A 12129-nucleotide genomic window follows, 5' to 3' on the forward strand; every position below is an offset into this window, starting at 1 on the left:
ATTTATACTACTCAAATTATAAAATAAAAAGTCTTGCACAATGAACTAGATACATGTATCACAAATTACTAGATATATGTATTATAAAATTCTAAAAGACTTCTTGAAAAACAAAGAGACAATATTAAAATACTAAACATGAAGGTGCGAATGCATTAATTCCAACTCTCTCCCTTAATTAATTTGCTTGAAACTCTAATGCCTTCACGACGATGGCACAACTTTTCACTTGGAAGTGTTGTAGGGACGATGTTAACAAGTTGTTCTCTAGTCTGACAATAATTGCAACTGAATTTCTCCTTTCTCTTGTGCTTTTGAATATCTCCTTTTTTATTGAGTTTGCTTTTGTAAATCCACTTTACATTTACAACTTCTCTTTCTTTGTGTATACTAACACACTCTCAAGTTTTATTTTTATCAATCTTCTGATTTTTTTTCTTCCAAGGCTTTCTTCCAAAAATAATGCTTTATTGCCTCGTCATAATTTTTTTCTTAACACCGGAAAAGTTGCATCTTTGATAAATGTCACTCAACATTTTTGTTCCTCTTGGAAGTGGTTCTTCACCATCTGAATATGAGATTTCTCTTCCTTGAGAGACAACGTCCTCTTCCTCATCCTCTTCTTGATTTGACACATCTAAAGATATGATAGAAATATTATCTACCTTATTCTTAGTATATATTTATCTCATAAAGGTCTTGCACCATGTATTTTTGCTTGAGAAATTTTAAACCATGAAAATTTAAGTTAAAATTTTTCGTGTCAAATCCATAAATTATCTATAACCTCATTTTTGAATACATTGTAATGAAATTGTAAAAGAAATTTTCTTTTTATAATCTCTACTTCAACAATGACTTGATTTTGCTCAATTTTATCATAAATCTTGCAATATTTATATCTAAACATAAGAGAACAACCATTTTCCATAAGTTGACCAACACTAAGCAAATTTTCTTCCAAGTCAGTAACATTAAGAAAATCATGAATTTGCTTACCTCTTCCTTTCATGTTGGTCAAAATGGTACCTTTACCTTTTGCATTAACTAAGGCTCCATCCCCCATTCTCACTTTAGTAGTGATGCTATTTTTAATTGAGAGGAAAGTTTTTTCCTCTCCAGTCATGTAATTACTACAACCACTATTGACATACCACTCATTGCTTTTTGTTAAACCATCAGATTTAGAAAAAAAGAGTATGTTTTCTTCCCTTTCTTCCTCCTGTTTTTCACAAAAAATTGCTTGCTCCCATTTCAATGTCAACAATCCTTATCAATGAGGACAAACTTTTTACAAAATTTATATTGGAGCTTGCCTTTGTGCCAACACTTTTCTGCAGTGGGATTAGTCTCTTTGCAAACATTACAAAAAAGACTAGAGTTTTTCTCACCTTTTTCTTCAACCTTCTTGGAAGAACCATTATGATCATGCTTCTTTTTAGGCTTGTAATTCTTCTTCTGTTGATTTTTTGGAGAATTTTTGAGAATTCTCATTTGCTCTGGACTGGAAAGTCGTCGCTTTAGGTTGATCTTTACAAAAATATATTTGCTTCTCGTGTGCACTGAATGATCCAACTAGCTCTTCGATAGAAAACTTAGAAAGATGTTTCGTCTCCTTAGTAATAGCAACAATGTACTCATACTTTTCTGTGACACTACTTAGAATCTTTTCCATAGCTTGTTGGTTAGAAATTGTATCACCATGATTTCTCATTTCATTAACAATATTCATGACTCTTGTGCAATATTCATCTACTCCCTCCGTTTAAAAAAGAATGACCCTATTTCCTTTTTTGTTTGTTTCAAAAAAAAATGACCTCTTTCCTTTTTTGGAAACACTATAACTTTAGCTTTACACGTGGCATGTTTAAGAACACAAGATTAAAGGATATTTTGGTACATTTGACATAACTTTAAATTAGAACCACAAGATTAAAAAGTCTTCTTTCTTTTCTTAAATGTCGTTCCAAGTTAAACTAGGTCAATCTTTTTTAAACGGAGGGAGTATTTTTTTCCAGATTTTATAATCTTCAAGTTTCGAAACCCTCTTCTAAGATTTTGAAGATTTTTAGTGTGTACCTTTTCGTCACCATACACCTCGCTTTCTAAAGACTCCCCAAACTTCCGTTGCAGTCTCACAAGGAGGAATTTTTGTAAAGTATGCTCTTGAAGCTTCCATTTTAGTTTTGCTCAAGTCTTTTGAATCTTGACGACACTTAGCATCAAGATTTTTCATCTCTTCTGCTCTAAGTTCACCATCGTCGTCTGGCTCTTCAAAGCTATTTGCAACAATAGTCCACAAACCTTCAGCTTTCAAATGTGTTCTCATTCTTATCTTCCAGTATTCAAAATCAGATCCATCATAAAATGGAGTAAGAACAATTGAAGAATCAACACCTTCATTTGTTTTGGATGTCATATTTTTTTTTGTTCACCTAACCCATATTAAGAATGAAACCTGCTCTGATACAAATTTGTAGGAAATATGGAAGGAGAATACTATCTTTAGAGAATGCTCAAGTTTTATATAGGATACTTAAGACCACTTGAGATGATTATATTCATTAATTACATCACTATTTATACTAGAAAAAATGGTCTTGTGGACCCTTATACTTTTATCTGTTTGTATTGTGCAACCTTCTACTTACCCCTTTGTCATCTGAACCCCTAAAACCATGCAAACACATCATTTTAAACAAAATTTTTGATGTGGCACCCCATGTGGAAAGGCTCCACATGGAGCATTTGATGCATACAAAACTAGAGCGCGAGACACCTTACAAAAATCAGATTTTTACCTTTAAAGACCGTTTCTGTCACGACCCAAAACGAGTCGTGAATGGCACCCACACTTACCTCCTTAGGTGGGCGAACCAACAAATCTAAACCTCAACATATACCAATAGTTCAACTATAAATAATATCAATAATGCGGAAGCTCCAAAAGATACTAAGCAACCAATTTAAATAAGTTTCTAAAGTTTAATACTTATCATCCCAAAATCTGATAGTCATCACATCAAGGACATCTAATCTCCAATACTAAGTCTAAGATTATCGAATACACTAAAATAAAGAATAAAATGGTATGTGTCCGAAAGTATAGGACATCATGTCATGACCGAGAGAATCCAACACGAGCTTGAATGGATAGCTCACCCTGTAACTTGATATGCGGGAGGCTGGCTAGAGCTGAGGGAAATCAGAAGTCATAGCTACACTCGCTGCATTTCATAAAAGGAAAACAAAGAAGACAAGTAGGGCTCGTACGAGGCAACATGTACTGAGTAAGTATCATCGGTCAACCCAAAATAGTAACTAATATACAATAAATAATAGTATGAACTCAACTATAGCACTTAACAGGTGATAAACAACAAACAACATGAACAAGTATCAACAACATTAAAGTAAGCTCGTAATAAGTCAATGATATCAAGATCACACATGAGGACTCATGCCTCCAAACCAAACCATTTTGGGAGTTGAGTTCTTTGAGATTGAGTACCTTGCATTAATTCAACATGTTTTTCCTTTAATATTATCGTGTCGGAACGTGACTCTCCGATCCAAGAATACCGTGTCGGAACGTGACACTCCGATCCAAGAATACCGTGTCGGAACATGACACTCCAATCCAAGAATACCGTGTTGGAATGTGACACTCCGATCCAAGAATACTGTGTCGGAACGTGACACTCCAATACAAGAATATTGGGTCGGAACGTGACACTCCGATCCTATAATATCATTAGTTTATCATTTAGTATCACCACTTTTCCATTCGTTAATAATATTTCATCTAGCCCTCTGTATTCAAGGCATTACTTCGATAGAGATGGTTTAAGATTATATATTCTACGGTCTCGGGATTTCAGACCAATCACAAAACACACGACCAAGCCACACAATCACACAATCAAGTACATAGAAAACTTCACGATATCATTCAATGCATATCAATCACTATTAAGAGTTTACTATCAAATAGCATAAACCATAACCTACCTCCACCGAGAATCGAAGTCAAGCAAGCTACTTCTCTAATACTTTTCCTTTCCAAAATGCCTTCGAACTTTTTAATTCTATCAATTTATATATGAATAATTTATAAGTTAACGAGTCTATAAACACTTATATTAGTTATGTCTAGCCTAGACCCAAAACCTTCATCCAATTTTATAATCAATTTACTAAAGTTCAAGCTTAAGGATAAATCTTAATTCCTCAAATTAGCATACTTTCATGCCATTCAATTATCATATTCCTTCCACTTCCAAACATAACATAATAATTGTCAAATTTCATCCAGTTATTAGCATCCCACGGCTAATGACTAAAGATGCCAATTTGTCTCCCAAAAGTCACAATAATCATTTTATATTGTTAATCCACCTGCAATTCATATCCAACAATTATATTATTCCCCCAAAATTCAAACTACACTATGACTTAGTTCCTAACTATTTCAATTCAATTTATCCAATTTCCTTTCACAATCCATATGGTACTAATAATAAAACTAATGATATAACTCAATATTGTAATAACTCCATCAATAATTACAAACTCCTGTCATGCTACTCAATACATTAACCGCATACGTTCATTAAAGAAGAGAGTCAAAAAGGAACCATATTCCAATTTCTCATAATTTATCCCATATCTCTAATCATTGGTTTAACATTATCCCTTAATTAATTTACCATCATTAATCCCAATACGCTATCCCTAATCGTCCAACTATTATCGTTACCCAACTTTCATTCTAATTTCTTTACACACACACTATTAAATTGATAAAATCCATTCCCTCCAGCAAGCATTATTTACTTTGTCCAAAGAAATATTGAACTCAAAATATTAAACAAAAGGATGCTCTTAAATTGACATTATAAAATAATCATCCAAAGATCAATAAATATTCTTTATTTCACCGGTAATCATGCAATCATATCATCATAAATCTAACTATTACATCATTATTATATGAATTTATATAAGTATCAATCTCAAAATATTGAAAGTTTGATAAGTTTCACACCTGAAGTCGTCGTCGGTTTCTTCCTCTTTATTCACACCGCTTTCTATTTTTCTACAAATTATTCTCTACCCTAATCTAATATACTACTTATAAGAGTTATGAAAGTGGTCCACTATCAATTTTAAAGTTATTTTCTTTAACCACCAACTAACTTAATTATAAAATTACCCCACTAATTTCATAATTATAATTATGAATAGTCCAAAACACCCATTTAAATCTATAGGAAAGTATTTTCTGACATAAAAAGTTCTAGTGCTCAAAACGACCGAAAATGGTCGTTACAATAGATACCAATTTACCCATCGTTCGTCCTCGAACGATTAAAAGAAAGGCGAGAGTAGGAAGGGTATTTGTCTCAACGATTCTTTCAAAAATATTAATTCCCAATGACTCATATCAAAAGTATCAAACCAATCAATTGGAGGCTTACACAACATCTCATACAATGTCTCCAATGGGGTCATCTCAATACTTGAATGATAACTATCATTGCATGTAAACTCGACTAATAACAAAACTATTTTCAATAACCACCAAGTTAATCGTATTCGCATCCTCAACATGTTCTCAAGGACCCTGGCACAACCATTGGGTGGAATCTTTTCTCACATAGCCATGATAAAATCTCAAAACCAATACGGGATATAATCAGTGGCGAACTTGAAACAACCACCGCACACTCATAGTTCACATACCATCATAAATTTTGTCAATATTTTCTTCTCACAACATAAACTTTCCATGAGCTTAAGTTATAAATTGGATCTTTATACATGAAGTACTCCTCAATGGAGATTCAAACTTATCTAATCCAATTTTTTTTTCTTAAAAAAAAAAGAATGATCAAGTAACCACACATTAAGAGATACACGCAATCATACATAATCTCTGATAACACAAAGCCGCAACATGATACTAATGATGAGATAGATCTTAAGTCTATCGCACAACTGTAAATTTTCATGGTAGCTCTCCTATACATTCTGATAAGTACAGTTGTATGTAGAACCACATATACTTCAATAGCCCCAAGAAAACACCAAATCTGTCATTTGAGATAACCAAGTATGCCTAAACATCCTACCCAAGAAAACAATCACAAAAATGATACACCCGATCCACTACGAGGGAATCACCGATAGAACCGAAAACACATGTGGACGTAGAAAATGAATCATACTCTAAATCACACCCGAAATGAAGTAGTTGTTCACGTAACAGTGTACATAACCAAGGTCGAATTACTCTAAATACTCCTACCATTTGCTCATATAACACATTTTCATTCAACTGAGTCTATCTCTCTGATTTTCTAGCTATCCACAATCACCAATTTAGTCTTATCGAAGTCCACATCCATTGAAGGCAACACTCTTAGCACTAACAAACATCATAACTACAACATCCATCTACCTTACTCGCAATCACCATTAGTATCAAAGTATTCTTATCAATTGGATGTTCAAACTCTGGTTACATCTCTTTTTATTCAAGCATTTCATGAAAAAAATATGAGTTCTCAAGCAAGGCTAATGACACTAATTTTAAATTTGATAGAACCTTTTCATCAACATAAAACTATTAAATCACACTCAAAGTCAACTTCACACCACCTTCACATATCATGATTTAGTTGGCATTCTAAACTATCACTTACCTGATGCCAACACTTAAGGAAATTCTTGGTCACTCAAATTATTTTATATACTATAAGCTCATAACCTTTATTCACCATTATATGTGTCTGTAACATATCTTAACATTCTATGTAGTCCCATCAATATAGTAGCATTAACCCAATCTGTTCTTAATAACCATGTAGAATTATATCTCACCTTTTACATCATTCTTAAGTCATCTATCTCAATTTGAGAAATCTAGCCCCATGTAAAATATTAAATTTTCATACCTCACTATTTGTCACCCAAATCAAAGCTCAATCTTTCATAAATTCAATAAATAACTCCTATTATGTCTGTACCAAACTAATTCATATCTCACAGTCATATCTAAACTCATACGCAAAATCAATACAACTTTCAACTACACCCCAAGAATTTATACGAGAGTTCTCATGGTGCAAAATTTTAAATATCTTGATCCTTCAATATATCAGACTCTTGTTAATTTCTCTAGCTCACTTACCGAGCTTATCCTTGTATCATTAACCTGTGAAATTTTAACTTATATTCTAACCCAACACATTTAAGTGAAACCCTTCTTTAGGTCTATTAACTTTGCTACTCAAACATGCATAAGTCCGTCCATATGTTTAATACCGATGCAATCAATCATTTATTACCTTACAAATTCATACCTTGAAAAAAAAACATATCACCAAGAATGCAGACTTATAATGAAAAGTTTGAATTTTAAGTCCAATTGTGTAACCCAATACCCTTATGTATCTACATTTGCTTATACTTTGAAGACTTTTATAATTACCTTATCTTAGCTTATCATTGATTTCCTCTCCATCAACCATACCATATGCTTCACTAAAAATCCAACCCTACTCATTTCTAAATTCAACAGTACAACAGAACTTATCATCTCACTCAAGGTGAACGTCTGTACACTCCTCTCTTAAGTTCTATTCAATAGCTTTTAACCAAGTTGATTAACATGTTATGTTATAACCTTACCAAAACAAAATAGATAAAATTATGCATTTCTGAACCCAATTCTCAACCACTTAGAAGATACATTTTTAGTTCTTAGGATCAGAGAAAATATTCCTTCTCTCACTTATTTTCTAAAGGCTACACATCCCACAAGTTTTATCTTATTTTAATTATGATTCCAGCTCCTTTAAATTCTATTCGAGCGTTGACCCAACATCTCTTAAAATTTGTTATACACCCACATTACTCATTAAATAGTAGAAAATCACAACCTTAGATACTCGCAAGTCTTTATTACGTACAAAATTTATTTAACCAACAAATCCTAATCATATAATTTCATCCCAATTACAATTTCTCACGATTTTTTTTCTCATCATGCTTAGTTAACCCTTTTATCACCATGAAGTGAACCTTTTCCTCGATCTGACACCTTAAACTTAGGTATACCAATCAAATTCAAGAGACTAACCCAATTTATATGCACTTGTTTTTTTGCTAAATCTTCAATTTACTTCACCCAAGTATATCCACTAGGACTTTCTTTCCCTATAAATTTGTCATTTTAGTATCAATCTACCTTTTGAAGATTAAGATAAAATCGTCAGTACTCATTCAGAACCCTCAAGATACATTTCACAACTTAAGTGTATTAATATTGTCCCAAAGATCCACCACTAAAATTTTCCTTAAAAATAATGCTCAATCTAAGTTCCTGTAGTAATAAACTATTTGGTTTCTCAAATGTGAATGCAACACTAAATCTTATTATCTGACCATGTAATACAACTGGTAACTCCTTTAGTAATTAGTATTCATACTTGACAATCGACGTACATGTTTCCACATAACCCTAGTACTGCCACAACGTGAATGTCCGTTAGATACCTCACTAGAACACATCATACCTATCCATAATATCGTACCCAAATAGCCCACATATTTCTACCCATTGAATAATTGCAAAACATTATTGAATCTGTTCTCTCTCTAGACCAAACAGTTTGTTTTAGTTCTTAGATCAATTCAATAACAAAAATAACATACTTCCTAACTATAACCAAGTAAGCATTGATGACTTTCTCTAATTTACCCTCACTCTATGAACTCATAGTAGTGTCTTTATTAATCGACACTCGACATGAGACTACCACAACATTTTGTAATCGAGAAAATATATCTATTCCTAAGGACACATTTTTTTTTCTTTCTGTTGTTGCTATTTCAACTTCAAATACTCTAGTAGATCACATATTTGAAATAGAGTGAAGAAGTTCAGATACCAATTTGTATCACCTAGATACCAATTGGATTCAAGTAGTAGCACGAAAGAAAGAAAGAAATGAGCTTTCCTAAAGTCCTATAGCTTCTCGAAGAAAAGTAAAGGCGTCCCCTTACTGTTCCGCAAGACTCTACTAGACTTGTCCTTGTGTGATGAGATCAACGAACCTAACTCTCTGATACAAAGTTTGTCACGACCCAAAACGAGTCGTGAGTGGCACCCACACTTACCTCTTTAGGTGGGCGAACCAACACATCTAAACCTCAACATATACCAATAGTTCTACTATAAATAATATCGATAATGCGGAAGCTCCAAAATATACTAAGCAACCAATTTAAATAAGTTTCTAAAGTTTAATACTTATCATCCTAAAATCTGATAGTCATCACATCAAGGACATCTAATCTCCAATACTAAGTCTAAGAATATCGAATACCCTAAAATAAAGAATAAAATGGTATGTGTCCGAAAGTATAGGACATCATGTCGCGACCGAGAGAATCAAACACGAGCTTGAATGGATAGCTCACCCTGTAACTTGATATGCGGGAGGCTGGCTAGAGCTGAGGGAAATCAGAAGTCATAGCTACACTCGCTGCATTTTATAAAAGGAAAAAGAAGAAGAAAACAAGTAGGGCTCACTACGAGGCAACATGTACTGAGTAAGTATCATCGGTCAACCCAAAATAGTAACTAATATACAATAAATAATAGTATGAACTCAACTATAGCACTTAACAGGTGATAAACAACAAACAACATGAACAAGTATCAACAACATTAAAGTAAGCTCGTAATAAGTCAATGATATCAAGATCACACTTGAGGACTCATGCCTCCAAACCAAACCATTTTGGGAGTTGAGTTCTTTGAGATTGAGTACCTTCCATTAATTCAACATGCTTTTCCTTTAATATTATCGTGTCAGAATGTGACACTCCGATCCAAGAATACCGTGTCAGAACGTGACACTCCGATCCAAGAATACCGTGTTGGAACGTGAAACTACGATCCAAGAATACTGTGTGGGAACGTGACACTCCGATCCAAGAATATTGTGTCGGAACGTGATACTCAGATCCTATAATATCATTCGTTTATCATTTAGTATCACCACTTTTCCATTCTTTAATAATACTTCATCTACCCTTCTTTATTCAAGGCATTACTTCGATAGAGATGGTTTAAGATTATACATTCTACGGTCTCGGGATTTCAGACCAATTACAAAACACACGACCAAGCCACACAATCACACAATCAAGTACATAGAAAACTTCACAATATCATTCAATGCATATCAATCACTATTAAGAGTTTACTATCAAATAGCATAAACCATAACCTACCTCCACAGAGAATCGAAGTCAAGCAAGTTTCCTCAATGCCTTCGAACTTTTTCAATCTATCAATTTATATATGAATAATTTATAAGTTAACGAGTCTATAAACACTTATATTAGTTATGTCTAGCCTAGACCCAAAACCTTCACCCAATTTTATAATCAATTTACTAAAGTTCAAGCCTAAGGATAAATCTTAATTCCTCAAGTTAGCATACTTTTATGCCATTCAATTATCATATTCCTTCCACTTCCAAACATAACATAATAATTGTCAAATTTCATCCAGTTATTAGCATCCCACGGCTAATGACTAAAGATGCCAATTTGTCTCCCAAAAGTCACGATAATTATTTTATATTGTTAATCCACCTGCAATTCACATCCAACAATTGTATTATTCCCCCAAAATTCAAACTACACTATGACTTAGTTCCTAACTATTTCAATTCAATTTATCCAATTTCCTTTCACAATCCATATGGTACTAATAATAAAACTAATGATATAACTCAAAATTGTAATAACTCCATCAATAATTACAACCTCCTATCATGCTACTCAACACATTAATCACATACGTTCATTAAAGAAGAGAGTCAAAAAGGAACCATATTCCAATTTCTCATAATTTATCCCATATCTCTAATCATTGGTTTAACATTATCCCTTAATTAATTTACCATCATTAATCCCAATACGCTATCCCTAATCGTCCAACTATTATCGTTACCCAACTTTCATTCTAATTTCTTTACACACACACTATTAAATTGATAAAATTCATTCCCTCCAGCAAGCATTATTTACTTTGTCCAAAGAAATATTGAACTTAAAATATTAAACAAAAGGATGTTCATAAATTGACATTATAAAATAATCATCTAAAGATAAATTTATATTCTTTATTTCACCGGTAATCATGCAACCTTATCATCATAAATCTAACTATTACATCATTATTATATGCATTTATATAAGTATCAATCTCAAAATATTGAAAGTTTGATAAGTTTCTCACCTGAAGCCGTCGTCGGTTTCTTCCTCTTTATTCACACCGCTTTCTATTTTTCTACAAATTATTCTCTACCCTAATCTAATATATTACTTATAAGAGTTATAAAAGTGGTCCACTATCAATTTTAAAGTTATTTTCTTTAACCACCAACTAACATAATTATAAAATTACCCCACTAATTTCATAATTATAATTATGAATAGTCCAAAACACCCATTTAAATCTATAGGAAAGTATTTTCTGACATAAAAAGTTCTAGTGCTCAAAAGGACCGAAAATGGTCGTTACAGTTTCTTCTTCTCTATTCTCAGTCAACACCATTGTTCGACAAATTTGAGCTTTTCTCTTGTCTTTTTCTCAATTGTTTCTCTTCAATTTTTGTCTCTTTTATTGTTTCCTTTGATTTACTAATCTCTTTTTTTGTGTTGATTGTATTGTATTTTTTTTGTTAAATTTTGTTGGTCTTCACGATGAAGACCTGATGTAGTCAATCTAATCTCAACAAAAGTATTTAGATAACAATTTTGGCTTGTAAATCTCAATTCCAACAATTTCCTTCAATAAATACTTAAGCCCACAACTCCAAATATTATCATTCTCAAGTTCCTCCAACACCCACTCCCTCAAAAAAACCATATTCGACACTCCAATTGGTGTTAAGAAGAAGAACAAGAAAAATGGTGGGTGAATTTGATTGGGGTTGGGGAAGAAATTAGAGTGGAGGAATTTCATTGAGGGTGGGGGCAGCGATTGGAGTGGGGGGAGGGGGGGAAGTGAAGAGTTTGAAGAAGATGACTCCCCCCCCCCCC

This window comes from Solanum pennellii, chromosome 6 (genome assembly GCF_001406875.1).
Source record: "Solanum pennellii chromosome 6, SPENNV200".
NCBI lineage: Eukaryota > Viridiplantae > Streptophyta > Magnoliopsida > Solanales > Solanaceae > Solanum > Solanum pennellii.